Below are 21305 nucleotides of genomic sequence, written 5' to 3'. Positions count from 1 at the left end.
ACACTCAACTTTGGGAATTCTAGGAGAGTTCTTGTTTACAAAGAATAGTTCTTTTAATCTCTTTATTTTATCTAGAACTAACAGAATCAGTCTGGGCCACCTCTCCATCGTTCTATTTTACCCCTTTCCCCCTCTGTTTTTACTGCCTTCCCTCCCCCATTTTGGTCCTAAGAGAAAGCTCTTTCATTGATTTTGAATTAATGAATGAAGTACTGCACTGGAAAAATGATTAAACAATTAGATATGCTGTGACCTGGCCTTTCACCCTGAGAGTGGCCTGCTATTTGTTCAGTCGCATAATAGTTATTACTTTTTCACCTCATTTTTCTCATTACTCACTTTTTTATTTTTTAGCATTTAGCTTTGCCTTCAATATTTTGAAGAGTATGACTGCAATGGAATATAAGGTTTAAATGATTCTTTTAGTTTTGATAAAAGTCAGAGAACCACAGAATCAATATTTTATTTTAGAAAAGGAATCTGATTTTTCACTTGCTTGACTTTTAAATTAAATAATTTTATTAATTAAAAACATTTAATCATGACATTGAATCTGGTTGATAGGATTTGGAAACTTGTGAAAGATTATTTCTCTATTATTTAAATAATATTTCTTGCTTATAATCTTCACTTAGGTATTTGGTAGATATTAGTACATTTTATTGATTGGGGGAACTTTTGTTTGCTGAAATTTGTAGCCCACGTTATTGATTACTTATGAGGGCAAAAATCAATGCAGTTGAAATGGAAAGAACACAATTTTGAAAGTAGGAGAATGTGGGAGAACCTACATGGAAAAGTTACAGGTTCATAAAATGAAAAAAATCATAATTTCTAGTGTTAGGCTATAAGGTACATAATGATTTTAAGAAAAATGAAAATAACATTTATCGAGTGCTTACAACATGGCATAGTTCTTCAAATTCTTTACATGTGTTATATTATTTAATCTTAGGGTACACCATTAGTATTCCACTTTTCAGATAAGGAAACTGAAGCAGAGAAAAATTAAATAAGTCGCCTGAAGCTGTTCATCTGATAAAGGATAGGACTGGAATTCAAATCCAGGCATTCTGATGCTAAAAAATATGCTTCTAATTATTTATAAAATCATCAGTTCCATAAAACCAGTGTCAGAAGGTCTTTGTGTTATCTTGGGGTAGAAACGAAGTGGCATCTTTGAGGCCATCCTGACATTTGACTGTTAATTCTAGTTTTTATTTCCACAGTTCTAGGTATACATCAATAACAAGTGTGTTTACCTTACAGAATTCCTTGTCCTTAAGTAGGTTGAAGAAGAACTAATTCATATTGAGAATCAAGAAAAGTAGGAATGCACAAAGGGTCTTGATGATGAGGTTAATTTATATTGTGTCTCAGTAATGTAAACTTGTGATGCTGTCACAGAGCATCAATCAGTTGAGCAATAGCTCAATGCAGGACTCTTGAAAAATCAACACACTTCAAGTTTCAAAAAGCCTATATCTTTAGAAAATAATCAGAGCCAGAAATTTTTACAAGGACAGATAATTCCATAAGGAATTCAAATTTAAATGTTTGGGTTTTCTGTCAACAAAAGGAAAAATTGAGATAAAATGCTTTGCTTTATCCAAAAACTCCAGACATTGAGGGCAAAAAAGCAAGCAAGCAAGAAAGACACAGAAACAAATGATTATTAGCAAACTTTGTTGGTAGGAAAGAACAACAACAACAAAAATTGACCCCAAACACATTCTATCCATGTGCCAATTACAGTTTAGTAAAAGATAATGCCATATGGCTGCCCATTTCTGCTTCATGTCACTAGCCAAGATTTCTGGTGTGTCTCGTTTCCATATATCAACAGATACATGAGCATGAACAGTAAGGAAGAGAGCAGAACATAAACATAATAAAACACTGATATCTGAAAGCTGCCTATTTTACAGCTTATCATAAAAAATGCCCTGGTAAACTAGATGACTGAGTACTTTTTGTAGCAGTATTTAGACTATGAAACGTACTTTAAGGTATACATTTTTCCCAAACTCTGCTGTAAATTCTACTGAAGAATAACTTTTTATGACTGTCATAAGGTTTCTGGTATATTTGAAGCATTAAACAGAAATTTTAATTGTAGGCTGATAATTGAAACCTCAGATCTTAATATAGCATTTCTCAGTACAATATATGTTCATATTAAGACATTATGAGTGGAGGAACTTCCAGGGAAGATAGCAGAGTGGGGAGCTCCACGACTCACTGTTTCCTCTAAAATAGCAAGTAAGCAGGCAGGAACTGTTTGAAACAACTGTTCTGGAGCTCTAGAGGCTAGAAGAACACTACATAGCATCCAGGGACGAGCAGAAGGAAGAGGCAGACAAACTGCCATGAAGAAATGTGAGTAGCTCTCTCGGTGTGGAGGTTGCTGGTGCCCATCTCCCACTGTCTGGGCAAATCACCTTCAGATCCAGTCCCTGTCTGGCTGCTGTTCTCAGAAAGGGACATAAAATTCCACTTCCTCAAGAACAGGGGTGGGCATGGCCAAGCACTGATCACAGCTTTTGATTAGTGAATTTAGATTATTGGACCCCAATTCTGAGCTACTACTTCAACCTGCCCCAGTCAAAAGTGGTGGCAGCTACTGTTTCAACCCCAAGCCAGACAGGAGCAGAGGTTGTGGAGGTCTGTAGACACTGTGCCTCTTTAGGGCTGCAGGGAACAGTTTGCTGAGGGGTGCCATGTGCTCAGTAGATATTTTCACACTGATGTTCATAGTGGCATTATTCACAATTGCCAGATACAGAAGCAACCCAAATGTGCATCAAGCAATGAATGGATAAACAAAATATGTCATACACATATGATGGGATATTACGCAGCTGTAAAAAGAAATGAAATCTCGATGCATACAAAAAAAATGGATGAACCTTGACATTATGTTGAGTGAAATGAATCATAAACAAAAGGATAAATATTGTATGATCTCACTGATATGCTAATTATAATAAGCAAATTCGTAGGGTTAGAATCCAGAACATAGGTTACCAGGGGATAGACTGGGGGTAGAGAATGGGGAGCTGATGCTTAATTTGTACAGAACTTCTTTTTAGATGAACTTTAATGGTTTGGAAACGGATGGTGGTGATGGTCACACATTATTGTGAGTGTAATTAGCAGTGCTGAGTTATGTATGTGAAAGTGGTTGGGTCATGTATATCACTAGAATGAAAGTTAGAAGATAAACATGGGCCTATATAACAGTGAACCCTGTTGTGGATGATGGACTGGGATTAACAGTACAAGTATAAGAATGTTCTTTCATGAGTTGTAACAAATGTACGATACTAAGTGTGTTAGTTTGCAAGCTGCTGGGATGCAATATACCAAAACTGGAATGGCTTTTAAAAGGAGAATTTATTAAGTTGCAAGTTTACAGTTCTAAGCCTATGGAAATGTCCAAACTAAGGCACCCAGGTAAAAATGCCTTAATTCAAGAAAAGCGTATACATCTGGAATGCCTCTATCATCTGGGAAGGCATCCTGGTCCCCTGCTGGTTCCTTGTTCCTGGACCCCAGGCTTTCAGCCTCTGTTTCTGTGCTTCTCCAGGCTAGCTTTCATCTCTTGGCTTCCCTGGGCTCTCACCAGTTTCTGACTTGCTTAACATCTCATGGAGATGTCTCCTAGGCTCCAAATATCTGCAAACATCTGTGTCTCTGTTCTTCATATGTCAGCTCTGCTCTGAAATTTCTGTCAACTCTCTCTGTTGGCTCTGAGATTTCTGATATTTCTGGCTCTCTCTCCAAAATGTTTCCACTTTTCGGATTCCAGTAAACTAATCAAGACCCACTTGGAATGAGTGGAGTCGCATCTCCATCTAAATAAAATTCACACCCACATTGGGCGTGCCAGATCTCCATGGAGATAATCTAATCAAAAGTTTCCAATTTATATTGTTGAATCAGGATTAAAAGAAATGGCTGCTCTCACAAGATTAGATCAGGATTAAAACATGGCTTTCTGGGGTACATAATACTTTCAAACTGGCACATTAATATAAGGGTGATATATGGGGAAAAAATACCTAATATAAACTATGGACTAATAGTTAATAGTACTATTTTAATATTCTTTTTTTTTATTAACGGAAAAAAAAAAGAAATTAACACAACATTTAGAAATCATACCATTCTACATATGCACTCAGTAATTCTTAACATCATCACATAGATGCATGATCATCGTTTCTTAGTACATTTGCATCGGTTTAGAGGAACTAGCAACACAACAGAAAAAGATATAAAATGTTAATATAGAGAAAAGAAATAAAAGTAGTAATGATAGTAAAAAACAACAACAAAAAAACCCTATAGCTCAGATGCAGCTTCATTCAGTGTTTTAACATGATTACAATTAGGTATTATTGTGCTGTCCATTTTTGAGTTTTTGTATCTAGTCCTGTTGCACAGTCTGTATCCCTTCAGCTTCAATTACCCATTATTTTACCCTGTTTCTAACTCCTGCTGGACTCTGTTACCAATGACATATTCCAAGTTTATTCTCGAATGTCTGTTCACATCAGTGGGACCATACAGTATTTGTCCTTTACTTTTGGCTGGACTCACTCAGCATAATATTCTCTAGGTCCATCCATGTTATTACATGCTTCATAAGTTTATCTTGTCTTAAAGCTGCATAATATTCCATCGTATGTATATACCACAGTTTGTTTAGCCATTCTTCTGTTGATGGACATTTTGGCTGTTTCCATCTCTTTGCAATTGTAAATAACGCTGCTATAAACATTGGTGTGCAAATGTCCGTTTGTGTCTATGCCCTTAAGTCCTTTGAGTAGATACCTAGCAATGGTATTGCTGGGTCGTATGGCAATTCTATATTTAGCTTTTTGAGGAACTGCCAAACTGCCTTCCACAGTGGTTGCACCATTTGACATTCCCACCAACAGTGGATAAGTGTGCCTCTTTCTCCGCATCCTCTCCAGCACTTGTCATTTTCTGTTTTGTAGATAATGGCCATTCTGGTGGGTGTGAGATGATATCTCATTGTGGTTTTGATTTGCATTTCTCTAATGGCCAGGGACACTGAGCATCTCTTCATGTGCCTCTTGGCCATCCGTATTTCCTCTTCTGGTAGGTGTCTGTTCAAGTCTTTTTCCCATTTTGTAATTGGGTTGGCTGTCTTTTTGTTGTTGAGTTGGACAATCTCTTTATAAATTCTGAATACTAGACCTTTATCTGATATGTCATTTCCAAATATTATCTCCCATTGTGTAAGCTGTCTTTCTACTTTCTTGATGAAGTTCTTTGATGCACAAAAGTGTTTAATTTTGAGGAGCTCCCATTTATTTCTTTCTTTCTTCAGTGCTCTTGCTTTAGGTTTAAGGTCCATAAAACTGCCTCCAGTTGTAAGATTCATAAGATATCTCCCTACATTTTCCTCTAACTGTTTTATGGTCTTAGACCTAATGTTTAGATCTTTGATCCATTTTGAGTTAACTTTTGTATAAGGTGTGAGATGTGGGTCTTCTTTCATTCTTTTACATATGGATATCCAGTTCTCTAGGCACCATTTATTGAAGAGACTGTTCTGTCCCAGGTGAGTTGGCTTGACTGTCTTATCAAAGATCAAATGTCCATAGATGAGAGGTCTATATCTGAGCACTCTATTCGATTCCATTGGTCGATATATCTATCTTTATGCCAATACCATGCTGTTTTGACTACTGTGGCTTCATAATATGCCTTAAAGTCCGGCATCGCGAGACCTCCAGCTTTGTTTTTTTTCCTCAAGATGTTTTTAGCAATTCGGGGCACCCTGCCCTTCCAGATAAATTTGCTTATTGGTTTTTCTAATTCTGAAAAATAAGTTGTTGGGATTTTGATTGGTATTGCATTGAATCTGTAGATCAGTTTAGGTAGGATTGACATCTTAATTATATTTAGTCTTCCAATCCATGAACATGGTATGCCCTTCCATCTATTTAGGTCTTCTGTGATTTCTTTTAACAGTTTTTTGTAGTTTTCTTTATATAGGTTTTTTGTCTCTTTGGTTAAATTTATTCCTAGGTATTTTATTCTTTTAGTTGCGATTGTAAATGGGATTCGTTTCTTGATTTCCCCTTCAGCTTGTTGATTACTAGTGTATAGAAAAGCTACAGATTTTTGAATGTTGATCTTGTAGCCTGCTACTTTGCTGTACTCATTTATTAGCTCTAGTAGTTTTGTTGTGGATTTTTCCGGGTTTTCGACGTATAGTATCATATCATCTGCAAACAGTGATAGTATTACTTCTTCCTTTCCAATTTTGATGCCTTGTATTTCTTTTTCTTGTCTAATTGCTTTGGCTAGAACTTACAACACAATGTTGAATAATAGTGGTGATAGTGGACATCCTTGTCTTGTTCCTGATCTTAGGGGGAAAGTTTTCAATTTTTCCCCATTGAGGATGATATTAGCTATGGGTTTTTCATGTATTCCCTCTATCATTTTAAGGAAGTTCCCTTGTATTCCTATCTTTTGAAGTGTTTTCAACAGGAAAGGATGTTGAATCTTGTCAGATGCCTTCTCTGCCTCAATTGAGATGATCATGTGATTTTTCTGCTTTGATTTGTTGATATGGTGTATTACATTAATTGATTTTCTTATGTTGAACCATCCTTGCATACCTGGGATGAATCCTACTTGGTCATGATGTATAATTTTTTAATGTGTTGTTGGATACGATTTGCTAGAATTTTATTGAGGATTTTTGCATCTATATTCATTAGAGAGATTGGTCTGTAGTTTTCTTTTTTTGTAATATCTTTGCCTGGTTTTGGTATGAGGGTGATGTTGGCTTCATAGAATGAATTAGGTAGTTTTCCCTCTACTTCGATTATTTTGAAGAGTTTGAGGAGAGTTGGTACTAATTCTTTCTGTAATGTTTGAAAGAATTCACATGTGAAGCCGTCTGGTCCTGGACTTTTCTTTTTAGGGAGCTTTTGAATGACTAATTCAATCTCTTTACTTGTGATTGGTTTGTTGAGGTCATCTATTTCTTCTTGAGTCAAAGTTGGTTGTTCATGTCTTTCCAGGAACCTGTCCATTTCTTCTAAATTGTTGTATTTATTAGCGTAAAGTTGTTCATAGTATCCTGTTATTACCTCCTTTATTACTCTGAGGTCAGTAGTTATGTCTCCTCTTCCATCTCTGATCTTATTTATTTGCATCCTCTCTCTTCTTATTTTTGTCAATCTTGCTGAGGGCCCATCAATCTTATTGATTTTCTCATAGAACCAACTTCTGGTCTTATTGATTTTCTCTATTGTTTTCATGTTTTCAATTTCATTTATTTCTGCTCTAATCTTTGTTATTTCTTTCCTTTTGCTTGCTTTGGGATTAGTTTGCTGTTCTTTCTCCAGTTCTTCCAAGTGGACAGTTAATTCCTGCATTTTTTCCTTTTCTTCTTTTCTGATAAAGGCATTTAGGGCAATAAATTTCCCTCTTAGCACTGCCTTTGCTGCGTCCCATAAGTTTTGATATGTTGTGTTTTCATTTTCATTCGCCTCTAGGTATTTACTAATTTTTCTTGCAATTTCTTCTTTGACCCACTTGTTGTTTAAGAGTGTGTTGTTGAGCCTCCATGTATTTGTGAATTTTCTGGCACTCCGCCTATTATTGATTTCCAACTTCATTCCTTTATGATCCGAGAAAGTGTTGTGTATGAGTTCAATCTTTTTAAATTTGTTAAGACTTGCTTTGTGACCCAGCATATGGTCTATCTTTGAGAACGATCCATGAGCACTTGAGAAAAAGGTGTATCCTGCTGGTGTGGGATGTAATGTCCTATAAATGTCTGTTAAGTCTAGCTCATTTATTGTAATATTCAGATTCTCTATTCCTTTATTGATCCTCTGTCTAGATGTTCTGTCCATTGATGAGAGTGGTGAATTGAAGTCTCCAACTATTATGGTATATGTGTCTATTTCCCTTTTCAGTGTTTGCAGTGTATTCCTCACGTATTTTGGGGCATTCTGGTTCGGTGCATAAATAGTTATGATTGTTATGTCTTCTTGTTTAATTGTTCCTTTTATTAGTATATAGTGTCCTTTGTCTCTTTTAACTGTTTTACATTTGAAGTCTAATTTGTTGGATATTAGTATAGCCACTCCTGCTCTTTTCTGGTTGTTATTTGCATGAAATATCTTTTCCCAACCTTTCACTTTCAACCTATGTTTATCTTTGGGTCTAAGATGTGTTTCCTGTAGACAGCATATAGAAGGATCCTGTTTTTTAATCCATTCTGCCAGTCTATGTCTTTTGATTGGGGAATTCAGTCCATTAACATTTAGAGTTATTACTGTTTGGATAATATTTTCCTCTACCATTTTGCCTTTTGTATTATATATATCATATCTGACTTTCCTTCTTTCTACACTCTTCTCCATGCCTCTCTCTTCTGTCTTTTTGTATCTGACTCTAGTGCTCCCTTTAGTATTTCTTGCAGAGCTGGTCTCTTGGTCACAAATTCTTTCAGTGACTTTTTGTCTGAGAATGTTTTAATTTCTCCCTCATTTTTGAAGGACAATTTTGCTGGATATAGGAGTCTTGGTTGGCAGTTTTTCTCTTTTAGTAACTTAAATATATCATCCCACTGTCTTCTAGCTTCCATGGTTTCTGCTGAGAAATCTACACATAGTCTTATTGGGTTTCCCTTGTATGTGATGGATTGCTTCTCTCTTGCTGCTTTCAAGATTCTCTCTTTCTCTTTGACCTCTGACATTCTAACTATTAAGTGTCTTGGGGAACGCCTATTTGGGTCTAATCTCTTTGGGGTGCACTGCACTTCTTGGATCTGTAATTTTAGGTCTTTCATAAGAGTTGGAAAATTTCCAGTAAAAATTTCTTCCATTAGTTTTTCTCCTCCTTTTCCCTTCTCTTCTCCTTCTGGGAAACTCACAACACGTATATTTGTGCGGTTCACATTGTCTTTGAGTTCCCTGATACCCTGTTCAAATTTTTCCATTCTTTTCCGGATAGTTTCTGTTTGTTTTTGGAATTCAGATGTTCCATCCTCCAAATCACTAATTCTATCTTCTGTCTCTTTAAATCTATCATTGTAGGTATCCATTGTTTTTTCCATCTTTTCTACTTTATCCTTCACTTCCATAAGCTCTGTGATTTGTTTTTTCAGTTTTTCTATTTCTTCTTTTTGATCAGCCCATGTCTTCTTCATGTCCTCCCTCAATTTATCGATTTCGTTTTTGAAGAGGTTTTCCATTTCTGTTCGTATATTCAGCATTAGTTGTTTCAACTCCTGTATCTCATTTGAACTATTGGTTTGTTCCTTTGACTGGGCCATATTTTCAATTTTCTGAGCATGATCCGTTATCTTCTGCTGGCGTCTGGGCATTTAGTCAGATTTCCCTGGGTGTTGGACCCCACAGGTTGAAAGATTTTTCTGTGAAATTTCTGGGTTCTGTTTTTCTCATCCTGCCCAGTAGGTGGCGCTCGTGGCACACGTTTGTCTACGGGTTCCACCAGTGAAAGTTGCTGTGGGTCCTTTAACTTTGGAAAACTCTCGCCGTAGGGGAGGTTTGGCAGCCGAAGCGTCTTGGAAGAGTGCCAGCCGGCCCGGGGGTCTTAACGCGGGGAGGGTCACCGGCCACCGCAGCACAGGAGATCACCCGACAGAATTTCCTAGTCGGCCTGTGGCGCCAAGCCTGGCGGGAAGGCACCAGCTGTCGCAGCCCGGGAGAGTGCACTGTTCCCAGCCAGACCGGGGAGTCACATGTTTGGAAGCGACCCCCCAGTCACCGTTCTCCGCAGTCTGGGGATTTCCGACCCAACTCTCTCAGTTAGTCCGAGGGGCCTCGTGTGGTGGGGGCACCAGCCACCGCGGCCCACGGGGACCGCCTGCCCAATTCTGCCAGCTGGCCTGGGAAGGAGGAAGGGAGGGACTCCGGCTGCTTGCCATCCCACCCGGGAAAGCCCGCGCCCCTCGGCGATCTCACCGGAGCTGGTTCTCCCAGACAGTCAGCCATTCCAGGATGGGGTATGCCGTCCCTTTGATCTCCGTCGTGGCTCCGGGAGCTGCTCTGTATTGTCTCCACTCCCCCAGTAGCTGTTCTGCAGGAGGAAAGGTGAGGGTGGCAAGGCTGTCGAGGCCGGTGGCGGAGGAGCCGGTGAAGGTGGAAGAGGGCACGGTGGTGGTTGGAGAGCCGCCGGAGCAGGAGGGGGAAGAGGGGAGAGGAGGGCGGGCGGGCCGGCTGCTGCGGGGCGAGGGCGCTGCTCGCCGGGCCGGCGGACAAAGAGGGGAGAGGAGGGCGGGCGGACCGGCTGCTGTGGGGCGAGGGCGCCGCACGCCGGGCCGGCGGACAAAGAGGGGAGAGGAGGGCGGGCGGGCCGGCTGCTGCGGGGCGAGGGCGCCGCGCGCCGGACCGGCGGACAAAGAGCTTAATATTCTTTTATCAGTTGTAACAAAAGCACCACACTAAATTCAAAGTGTCACCAATAGAGGGATATGGGAATGTTGTATTTTTGAAATTACTTTTCTGTAAACCTGTATTTTCTCTACTTAAAAAGCCTGATAATTTGAAAAATATGCTAAGTGAAAGAAACCAGACACAAAGTACTACATGTTGTGTAACACACACACACACACACACATATATATAAATCTGTAGAGACAAAAATAGATGAATAAATATGTAGGTCTGGGGAAGGATAGAGGGAATGAAAGTTGACTAGTAAGTGGCTTGTGCTTGTACCTTGTGGAGTAATGAAAATGTTCTAAATTTGATTGTTGCAATGAATGCACAACTCTGTGAATATACTAAAAGCCATTGATTGTACACTTTGAATGGATTGTATGGTGTGTGAATATATCTCAGTAAAACTGCTTAAAAAAAAAAATTATGAGCACCAGGAGAAATAAACATCATTCTCTTAAGAGAAAAAAATTGCTTTGCTAAAACAAAGAAAAAAATCATTTGATCATTTTACAGATAAATATATGCCATCTTTCCTAGGGTTTGTTATTAAATTGTTGGTTAGTGAAATAGATGTGTTCCAGAAAAGTGATTTTGAAAACATTTTAAACTGAATTGTATTCTTCACCCTCCCCACTGGCTTTCAAAATGATAATGTATTCTGAAAATATAAAACAAATAGACTTTAAGGAATCCATTTGTTTATATCCAAAATGGCTACTTACAGAAGAAATGAGTAGAAATGGCCCATATCAAACTCGGTTACATTTTCCAGAGAGTCTCTTTCCAGGGAATACCATTGATGGAGGATTGTCACCGACTGTTTTGTCCCATAGCTCTCCATGGAATGAACATCTTCCCCACTGTTTAATGGGTAGCAAAAGATCCTTATTAGAGTTGAAATAAAACACATGATTTTCTTTCACTATTTTTTGAATGAGTGTTTTATACTTGATACTTTTGGGTTTTTTTTCATTATTTTCTTGTTTATTAATTTAGTGTGGTCTTGATTCTGGCATTTTTTTATTTACTAAAAAATCTCCCAGACCATTGCATCAAAAGACATTTTGTCATTCTTCATTCTTTTTTTTTTTTCCTTTGGTTTGTGATGCATGTTTTTTTATTTTTCATTTTTTTAGAGAACTTGTAAGCTTACAGAGGAATCGTGTATAAACTATATTGTTTCCGTATACTTTCCTATTATTAACACCTTGAATTATCAGTCTTCATTCTTCTTGACTTCTTTACAGCATTCGCTACTAAATTATGGCCACTTTCTTGGAGGTCTGATTATGTTTTCTTGACTTTTGGCACTACTGACTGTGATTGAGCACAGAATCAATTATAGCTGGCGTAAATCACAGTTCTGCCACTTATTGCCAAATTTCAATTTCTTTATCCATTAAAATGAAGACTGTAATCTATTTTTTACAATTTTGGGGAGGAATGAAAAAGGAATAAAAGCTCCTAGCAGAGTGAAGATTATGACTTTCAGGCAAGCTGAAATAGCTGTGCTGTGTTTATATTCTGTCTATGGAAAAATCTAGATGGGAAGCCAGATTATCAGAAGATTATTTATGAGTATGAAATCAAAGCAATCTGATCAAGTTAGATGATTTCTTCCTTTCTTTTGGGGGGATGCACCAATTCATTCTTTCCACTTCACTTGTCTTTGAGGGGGGGCTTGTTGAAGAATATCTATCTCCCTTCTGATAATACATTCTTACTTTATCCAGAATTCTAAATACATTTTCCCATTTCATCTTAGTTATGGTCAGATTCCATTACTGCTTTCCTGACTCTGTTCACCTTCCCAAATCACCTTGACTCTATTTGTAGTTCCCAAGTCTCTGTGGTCACACTTTTACAGAAAATCTCTTGAGCCACATTTTCAGATGATTATTTGTTCCATTACATTATGATACTTCTTAAATTACTCCCCTACTTCTGGGACAGTTAGTTGAATGCCAGCCCCATGTACGCATTATCCTTTTCTAAATTACAAATTAAACATGATGCATTATTTCAACCATTTCTAAAATGATAAGCTTTTTCCACCCTTCACTATTACATTTGCCTATATTTTTGATCCACTGACAAAACCTTATTTTATTAACCTTGCTTTAAAGTGTAATGTCCAGGGCTGAACACAGGTGTCTCATTCTTCCCCTCTTTTGGACACTATATTTCTCTTAATGAAGTGCTAGATGAGGTTAGTGACTTTTGTTTCTCACCAAGGCAACATCTACTATCATTTCCTGCTTTTTCCATTTAGCAACACTAGCTTTGAAAGCAAGAAGCAATCAATGAAATCACTCTAAAATTTTATTTGATAATATGTTTTTTGTCAATAGTCATTGAGAGTACTCTGCTTCCTGTTTCTAATACTTGACTTCATCCCATTCTGGGTGGATAATAGCTGCATTTTGATCCCACCTGCTCTTTTTTGCCTTTGCTAAGGAGAACTTTTCTGGTATTAAGGTGAGCATGTGTTCATGCATGTATTCATGTGTGTACATGCATGTGTGTGTATATGCACTAGGTGGGGGGAGATTGTCAAACTTTTAAAAACTCTAAGTTCAAACCTAATAAGACTAGCATAACTTGTGATTTACGGAAATTTATAAAAGATGAGAAAATCTGAATGCCTTGTGGGACATGTATACTGATTATTAATTCTCATACATTCTTGTCTCATGTATTAGCTGTTACCACAATTTGCAGAGTGGGGAAGATAATTCACTTTTTTGAATAGCTATCTAGTTTCAAATAGTATATCAGAAGTTTTACACACTTTTTTCCAGGATTATCGTGTCAGCTATTAAAGTTGCTGTTTCTTGGATTTAAATCCACCCTTCTGCTCTGTGATGTTGGGGCTAGGATTCTCAGACAACATTCCTGCTTTTCCAGCTGGTCCCCTTATTCTCTGCTAATAAGGGGTGCTAACAAAGGGCCCTAAAGGGAGACTCCAGGACTGGAGGAGAAAGAAGGGACTTGTTTCTTCCTGTCTGCTTCGATGGACTTTCTTTCTGCTTATGAGCATCATGCCAACAATGCTTTTTCACCCAGACATGGCAACTTCTTCCTGTGGTAGGAGCTTGAAACTAGTTTGTTATTCTTCAAAGCACTTGTAGAACCAACTTTATTGTACCCCCTCTTCATGGTCCCTAAATTTCTAAGTCTGAATAATTCTAACCTTTTCCCTTTGTTTCCTCTATCCCAGTGGTGGTAGCTGCTTCCTGCTACCTCCGCAATATCTAAAAGATTCTCTTTTTACCCTTTCGTTACTGAATTAACAATTCTGTATATTCATTTTTCTCTGTTTAAATAACTGGTGTGTTTTCTGCCCTCTGACTGGACCCTAACTGATACAGTCACAAAGTAAATAAACCAGGATATAAACCTGATATAAAAGGGTCTCTTTGACTCTTATATCAATCCTCTATCTAGATAAAGCAATCAAACTATTTGAGGAATAGAGATAACAGAGTACAAACACATATATTGCAAACACAGACTGCAAAGCCTCAAACATAGTGCCATTTCTTTGCTTAAGACTGTTTGGTGGTTTCCCATGGTGTCAGGATAGTGTCCAAACTTCTTAGCATAGTTCCTATAAAAGTCTTTCTGGTTTTTGGTTTCACCTTCTACCACCACACTCTACTTGCCCGCTCTTACTTCCTTTTCTCTCTCCTCCGCATAACCTGGAGTATACTTTTCTAGCTCCAGGTCTTTGTTGTCTTTGCCTAAAATTTTAGTATTTGATTGTCCCTCCACTCTTCTCCACCCTTCACCCAGGAAGCTGACCTTTATGGACTGTCTCAAGGCTTTCCTGTCCTCTGACTTTCAGGTGGGTTTAGTCAATGGGCATGGGCAGATTTGGAGAATGGGAGGAAAATATGGTAAGGTCATTGATCGCTTCTTGGTTTGTCAGGGCTGTTATGACAAATACCACAAACTTGTTGGCTTAAACAACAGGAATTTACTGTCTCATAGTTTTGAAGGCTGTGGTTTAAAATCAAGATATCAGTGGACCGTGCTCTCTTCTGAAGTCTGATGTTCTGGTGGTGACTTGCTGGCATTAAGTCTCTGCCTCTGTCATGTGGCAACCTGTTTCTTTCAGTCTCCTCCTGTGACTTCTACTTCTGCTTCCAGATTTCCTTTGATTCTAAGGACTCTGGTAACATTAGATTAGGGCCCATTCTGCTTCAGATTGGCCTCATCTTAACAGGATAAGATCCCATTTACAAATGAGTTCACACCCACAGGATGGAGGTTTAGAACCTAAATTTGTCTTTGGGGGGATATGATTCAATTTACCACAATTGGCTTGACTTCTTACCTGCCAGGATGCAACTGATTACATTCTTCTACCCAACCCTTCTTGGTTTACTTAATGTTCCTAATTTCCCTTAGACTGTTCCCTTGTAAAAAGTCCTTTCATTGAACTTTCCTCTTTTTCCCTGTTTGAGTATATCATCTCTTTCTTGCCAGGGCCTTAACTAATATAAGTACTCACCTCCTAACACACATGCTATACACACACACAAATAAACATGCATCTTTCCTGTCAAAATTGATCTTGACTTTCATGACCTAATATAGGTGTTACTTTCTATGTGGAATAATATCTAATTTCCTTCTATTCTGCTTCCTACCTCTTCTTCATGGGGCTGGATGGATTTTTCTGCCTTCTGAGAACCCACAGCTCTTTTTCTTGTTGCTTTCTTAACACTTAACATGGTGCAATATTATTAACTGTGTATGGATCCAAAACCTCACTTGACAATGTCCATGCCATATTCTTCATTGACTGTTTGACGTGGTACATAGTGAGTGTCTATTTGGGTGAATGAATTGATTGCCTGATGAATATGGATAATTAAAATAAGGACTATGAGTATTTCTATTTTCAATTATTAGTATTAATATTTCTACTTATAACTTTGTATTTTGATTTTTGGTCCTCTTGATGTCTCTATAGTTAAAGAGAAAATTTTATTTTCTAAAACAAAATAATATAATGAGAAGAGTGGCATTGTTTTACATTTTTGCTTATATGCCTGGCTTAATAGATAACACTATATTATCATATCTGCTTCTCCATTTGATCTGTTGTGATATGTTGTTTTAAATGAAGTATATGAAGAAAATTTGACCTCATAAATACATGTTGTTAGAAAAGGGAGGAGTGTTTTATAGCTTTTCCAAAAAATTCCAGCTATTGTTCTTTGATATGATACCAACTTTATAAGAGGTAGTATCTTAAAGGTCAGTTGCAACATGGAATATGAAACTGTATCATTGAATTTTTCATACTCTGTTATATTAAACTCCATTGTTCTCTGTTTTAGTTTCCTGGTTGCTAAAATGAATATCATATAGTGGGTTGACTTTTAACAACAGAAATTTATTAGTTCTCAATTACAGAGAGTAGAAGGCTTACTTCCTCCCTGGGTTATATCTTCTGAATAGCTGGAAATCTTTGGGATTCCTTGGCTTTTCCATCACACAGCAGTGTACATGGTGGGCTTTTCTTCTTTCTGTTCTGAGTTTTGTTGATTTCTGGCTTCTGGTTATTCCCCATGACTTCCCTTTCTATCTGATTTTCACTCTGCTTATAAAGGACTTTAATCTGGATTAAAGCCCAACCTTATTCAGTAGAACTGCACCTTAACTGAAGTAACATCTTGAAGACATTTTATTTACATTGGGTCCACATCCACCAGAATGCAGATGAAGACCAAGAACATGTCCGAACTAGAATACAACATAATCCACCGTAGTCTCCACTGCATTTTCATTGGCTCCTTTATACACATATGATTTTATAACATTGTGCATTAATCATTTGGAAAATATTGGTTCTCTGAGCTATGCAAATCTTCCAAATTTGACACATTATACAGTGTAACAAAACCATATTTGTTAATATCACCACTGATATTACTAGAAAATTTTTAAGTATTGGGAATGTAAAATAGTTTTGACTTTATTGGCTATGTAAAAGTGTCTTAGGGACCTAGGGACTTGGGGTACATAGTTGAGAACCATATTTAATAAAGTGCAACATTTCCTGAGGTGCTAGATTGGCACAATTTCCTAGAGATCATTGGCATCACAGCTGGATGTCAAAAATAGAAAGAGGGATCTTCGGGCAATGCCCATTCTGATTTTTTCATGTTGAGAAGGGGTGTCCATGCTAAAAGAAAGGGGGATGAAATTCATTGATAATCTTGGAGAGGCTGGTCCCTCTGAGTTTCGGGATTTATCTGACCTAGAAACCTCCTGGGAATTACATGCTCCTGGAAGGCAAACCCAGTTTCTTGTATGAAGACTTTAGAGAGTCTCAGTTTGAGCCTTAGGCATTCTTAAGAGTGAACAGGAGTGATGTTGGTTGGGGCTTGGAAATTAGCACCATCTAACTGATGCTTGTATAAGAGTAGCCTCCAGAATAGCTTCTTGACTATTTGATCTCTTGGCCACTGATGCCTTATTTCATTATACATCTCTTTCCTCCTTTGGTATAGAAGGTGTTGTCAATCCCATGGTGCCACCACCAGACTTATCCTGGAGAGTCACGCCCCATGCTGTCAGAGAGACTTTCACCCCTGGATGTCATGTCCCACATAGCGAGGGAGGGTAATGATTTTCCTTGGAGAGTTGGGCTTAGAGAATGGCCGCAATCTGAGCAATGAAAGAGGTCCCTGGAAACACCTCTCGGTCCTCATTATAGGTAGTCTTAGCTTCTCCACTACACAGTAAGTTTCATAAGGGCAAGCCTCAAACTCAAGGGCTTGGCCTCTTTTCTTGAGAGTTCCCAGTGGTTGAGATGATGCCTAGGGTTTCCCATATGAGAAAGTTTAAGAGTTAAACTATTAAAAAAATATATATATATATATATATATATATAAAATATATATATATATATTTGGACCCGCAAGGGACTCTACCAATACTCTTTAATTATCAGCCCACCATAGTCTAGGATATATCCAGTTATTACTTTACAATAATAAAAAAAAAAAGACATTTGAAAAATAGAAGGAAGGCACAATGTCATGAGGCATGTAACAATGTGAATAAACATGTGGGACATTTGGTGAGACAAAAAAAGCCAGAAACAAAAAAACAATAATGGTATGGTCATCTTTAGAAAATACTAATAAAAAAACAGAAGCCTAGATTGTAAGCTTTTAGAGAAGACACATTAAGTCCAGATGGTAATTATTATTTCTGGATTTTGAGAGGCTGTTTAAATATATAACCTGATATTTAGAGATAAGAACGAAGCTGAACATGTTGGGGTCAAAGTAATTCAGAACATAGGGGTAAGGAAGACGGTGTCTTTATTTTAGAACCACACATACTCTTTGAGACCAATAGAAGAAAGGTTTATTTTATCTGGGACTGAAATTTTTTGTAGTGCATAATCTAATTCAACCTATTTGTATAGCTCATTTGAACAATTGAAACACAGGAAGCACAGAATAAGCAAGAGATCTTTTAATCCTGTATAGATTATTGTAGTGCCTGGAAACATCCTAGAGTATATTAAGCAGATAATAAAAAAATATTGGCAAGTCCCCTGAGGGAGGGGAGTAAGAATATGGAACTATTAAACCTTACTGTGAGGGAATCCCCTGATACTGCATCAAACTTTAGGGACACTCAAGTCAATAGGCCATGCCCTGTGTATAAGGCTTACTCTTGTGAAGCTTACATAGGTAGCAGAGAGCTTAGACTACCTATAGGCATGCCAAAGAGTTACTCTGGAGGACCTTTGTTGTTGCTCAGATGTAGCCTCAGTCTCTCTAAGCCCAACTCTGCAAGTAAAATCATTGCCCTTCACTCTACATGGGACATGACATCCAGGGGTGAAAGTCTCCCTAGTGACATGGGAGATGACTCCCAGGGATGAAATCAGACCTGGCACTGTGGGATCAACATTGGTCATCCTGACCAAAATGGGGAAAAGATGTGTAATTAATAAAGTGTCAGTGGCAGAGAGAGTTCAAATAGAGTCAAGAGGCTACTCTGGAGATTGCTCTTATGCAAGCTTCACGTGGACCTTGCTACCTATCATAACCTGCCAACCCCCAACCAGGACCATTCCAGCCAATCCTAAAGAACACCTAGGGCAATATATAAGATGGCACAAGGGTTCCCACTAGAGTAACTTTCCAGGAATCTACAACCTCCGGATGGGTCCCTAGTCCAGATAACTCCTGACACCTAGTCCAGCCTCTCCAGAACATCAGATAGTTTCATCTCCCAACCCCGTATTAGTGACAGACCCTTCCAATATGAAAAATTTAGAATTGCCGTAGCTCAAACAATCCCAAAGAGAGTTATGGAAAGATCAAAGGTGATGATGGAATTATACATAGAAGATAGGACTTAACAAATGAATGTGAATTCTGAATCATTAAATTGATCTCTCTTTTAATCTCCAGTATTTTAGAGCAGCTAGAAGTAAAATCTAAAATTGTGGAATTGTAACCCCTGCCAAAGTCTGAAATATGTTATACAACTAATTGTGGTGCTGTGCTTTGAAATGTATAGCATTTTTGTATATATGCTATTGTTCACAAAAAAAAGCAAAAAAAATGACAGCGTACGCATTTTTTAAGTGTCAATGGAACTTTCACCAAGATATACCATATATTGGATCATAAAACAAGCCTCATCAAATTTAAAATAATTGAAATTGTACTAGTATGTTTTCTGACAATAATGTAATTGGAAATGAAATAAATATACACTAATAAATCAATATGACAAAAAATAGAAGGAGGGAAAGCTCATTTCCAAGACAGAATGGGCACACCAAGGAAATATCCTTTTTTCTGGCAGCCTGGTAATCCACTGCAGGATAACAGTGGCAATTTATCTATTCTCTTCCATGCTTTCTGCTTCAGTTTATAAACATTGATACAGTATTTAAATAAGCCTCTGGAAGGATGAATTTCCAATGAAATTCAAACCATTTCTAATGGTTTTATATTTCACTGTCTTGTACAGCTTTCAGGAAGAACTGTTTATTTTCGATTTTTGACCCTTCTTTCTGCTCACCTGAAAACATATCTTGCAGATATCTGAATTTTTTCTTTAATTGAATAATTTAATTAAAATGCTCTTTAAACATTGGTTTCTTATTCTACCTTAATGATGCTGTGGTACTCAAAAATGTGTGTGACAAGAAACACATTCTGTTTAAAGGATATTCCCCCCCAAACCTTCTTTAGTATTTATGGTGTTTTAAAAACAGACATCAATTCCCAGCTGGGCCTCATCCAAGTTTCACTGTACAGAGTGTTGTATATATATTGCCTTAAATCCCTGTGAGACAAATTTTGTAATGTCTTCCCTTCTCCCCCTTTAATAACTTATTTCAAAGTCTAATATTAAACACGATCAGATCATTTTTTTCTCATGTCTGACGTAAATCTCTCCACCTGCATGCAAACCATATTTCTTTGCCTTTTGACCTCAGTAGAGGGAGGGGGCAGGCAGTTGTGTTTATCCTTCTATTTCTTTATGTATTGAAAAATAATGCATCACCCATAGAAAAAAATAGTGATAGTAATAAAGCCAAATTTCCCAGAGAAAAATACATGCCTGTCATCCCTCATGAGACAGAAATTATTTTATTTCAGAGTGAAGAAAATATTTAAAAAGTAATATAAGCACATGCTTGTAGAAAATTCAAATGACAGCATAGGTAAAATAAAAAGTGTCCCACCTTCCTCTCACTCTGCCCTCAACCTCCACAATCCTCTTCAAAGTAGCTATTGTTAATAAATTAGTATCTTATCTTTCCAGGCCTATTTTTCTATGTAAATAAGTATATAAACAAGTAAACAAAGAATGAAAAAGTATAATAAAGGCTCATACCAATAGTATGGCAATGTGGTTTCCACTGTGATTTTTTTTTCATTTACTCTTAGAATTTTGCCTACGTAGCATAAATTACATCAAGAAAACTTAATTATACTGTTGGGCTTCATTTTGCTTTTTCATTTTAATGCGATTTTATTGATAGATATTCACATACCATAGAATCCACCCAAAGTATACAATTAGTGGCTCACAATATCATCACATAGTTGTGCATTTATCAGCACAAGCAATTTGTGCCTCATTTTAAACATTACATGTATACTTTAAAATTCTGTCAAATTAAGTCAAACTTAAAATTTGTAAGGATTTTCATATAAGCATGGAAAGCTGTTTGACAGTTATCTAGTAATGGGAGGCATGTACTAGCTAGAAGTTCCACACCTGGATATATATCCAACAGAAATATATGCTTATGTCCACTAAAAGACATACATTGAAATGGTCATAGTGTCATTATTTATAATGACTCCAAACTGTAAAACTGAAATGTTCTTCAACAGTAGAATGAATAAAAAAATTGGTATAGTCATATAGAGCAATAATATACCGTAAAAAAAAAAAGCCTGTTTTTTTCCTTTATCATATTGAACAAAGAAGTGAGACACCAAAGAATACGTATGTGTTATTTCATTTATATAAACTCAAAAGCAGACAAAAGGGATCTGTGGAGAAAGAGGTAAAAATAGTTTACCTTTGGGGGATTATGACTGGATAAGTGTATGAGTGAAACTGCTACATACTGGATATATTTTATAACTGGATCCAGGTGGTAGTTATATGAATATACATATGTAAAAATAATTGAAAATCCCCTAAAATATAGGAAAAAAGAATAAGACATAGAAAAGTTGAGAGAAAAGATAAGCTATTCAGAACCAATGCAGGAGGTCCAAGAATGATTAGAGGTTTCAGAAGGAAAGAAAGCAGTAATAG

At 37.3% G+C, this 21305-nt stretch overlaps 1 protein-coding gene across 2 annotated transcripts in view; it reads left to right on the top strand.

The window, feature by feature from the left end:
• SCFD2 (sec1 family domain containing 2) overlaps positions 1 to 21305 on the top strand; it is a 475629-nt gene that overhangs the window by 79581 nt on the left and 374743 nt on the right. The window lies entirely within an intron of this gene.

Source organism: Tamandua tetradactyla, chromosome 19, assembly GCF_023851605.1.
Source record: "Tamandua tetradactyla isolate mTamTet1 chromosome 19, mTamTet1.pri, whole genome shotgun sequence".
Taxonomy (NCBI): Eukaryota; Metazoa; Chordata; class Mammalia; order Pilosa; family Myrmecophagidae; genus Tamandua; species Tamandua tetradactyla.
Note: the sequence above shows the minus strand (reverse complement) of the source record. Positions and strands in the feature narration are given on the sequence as shown.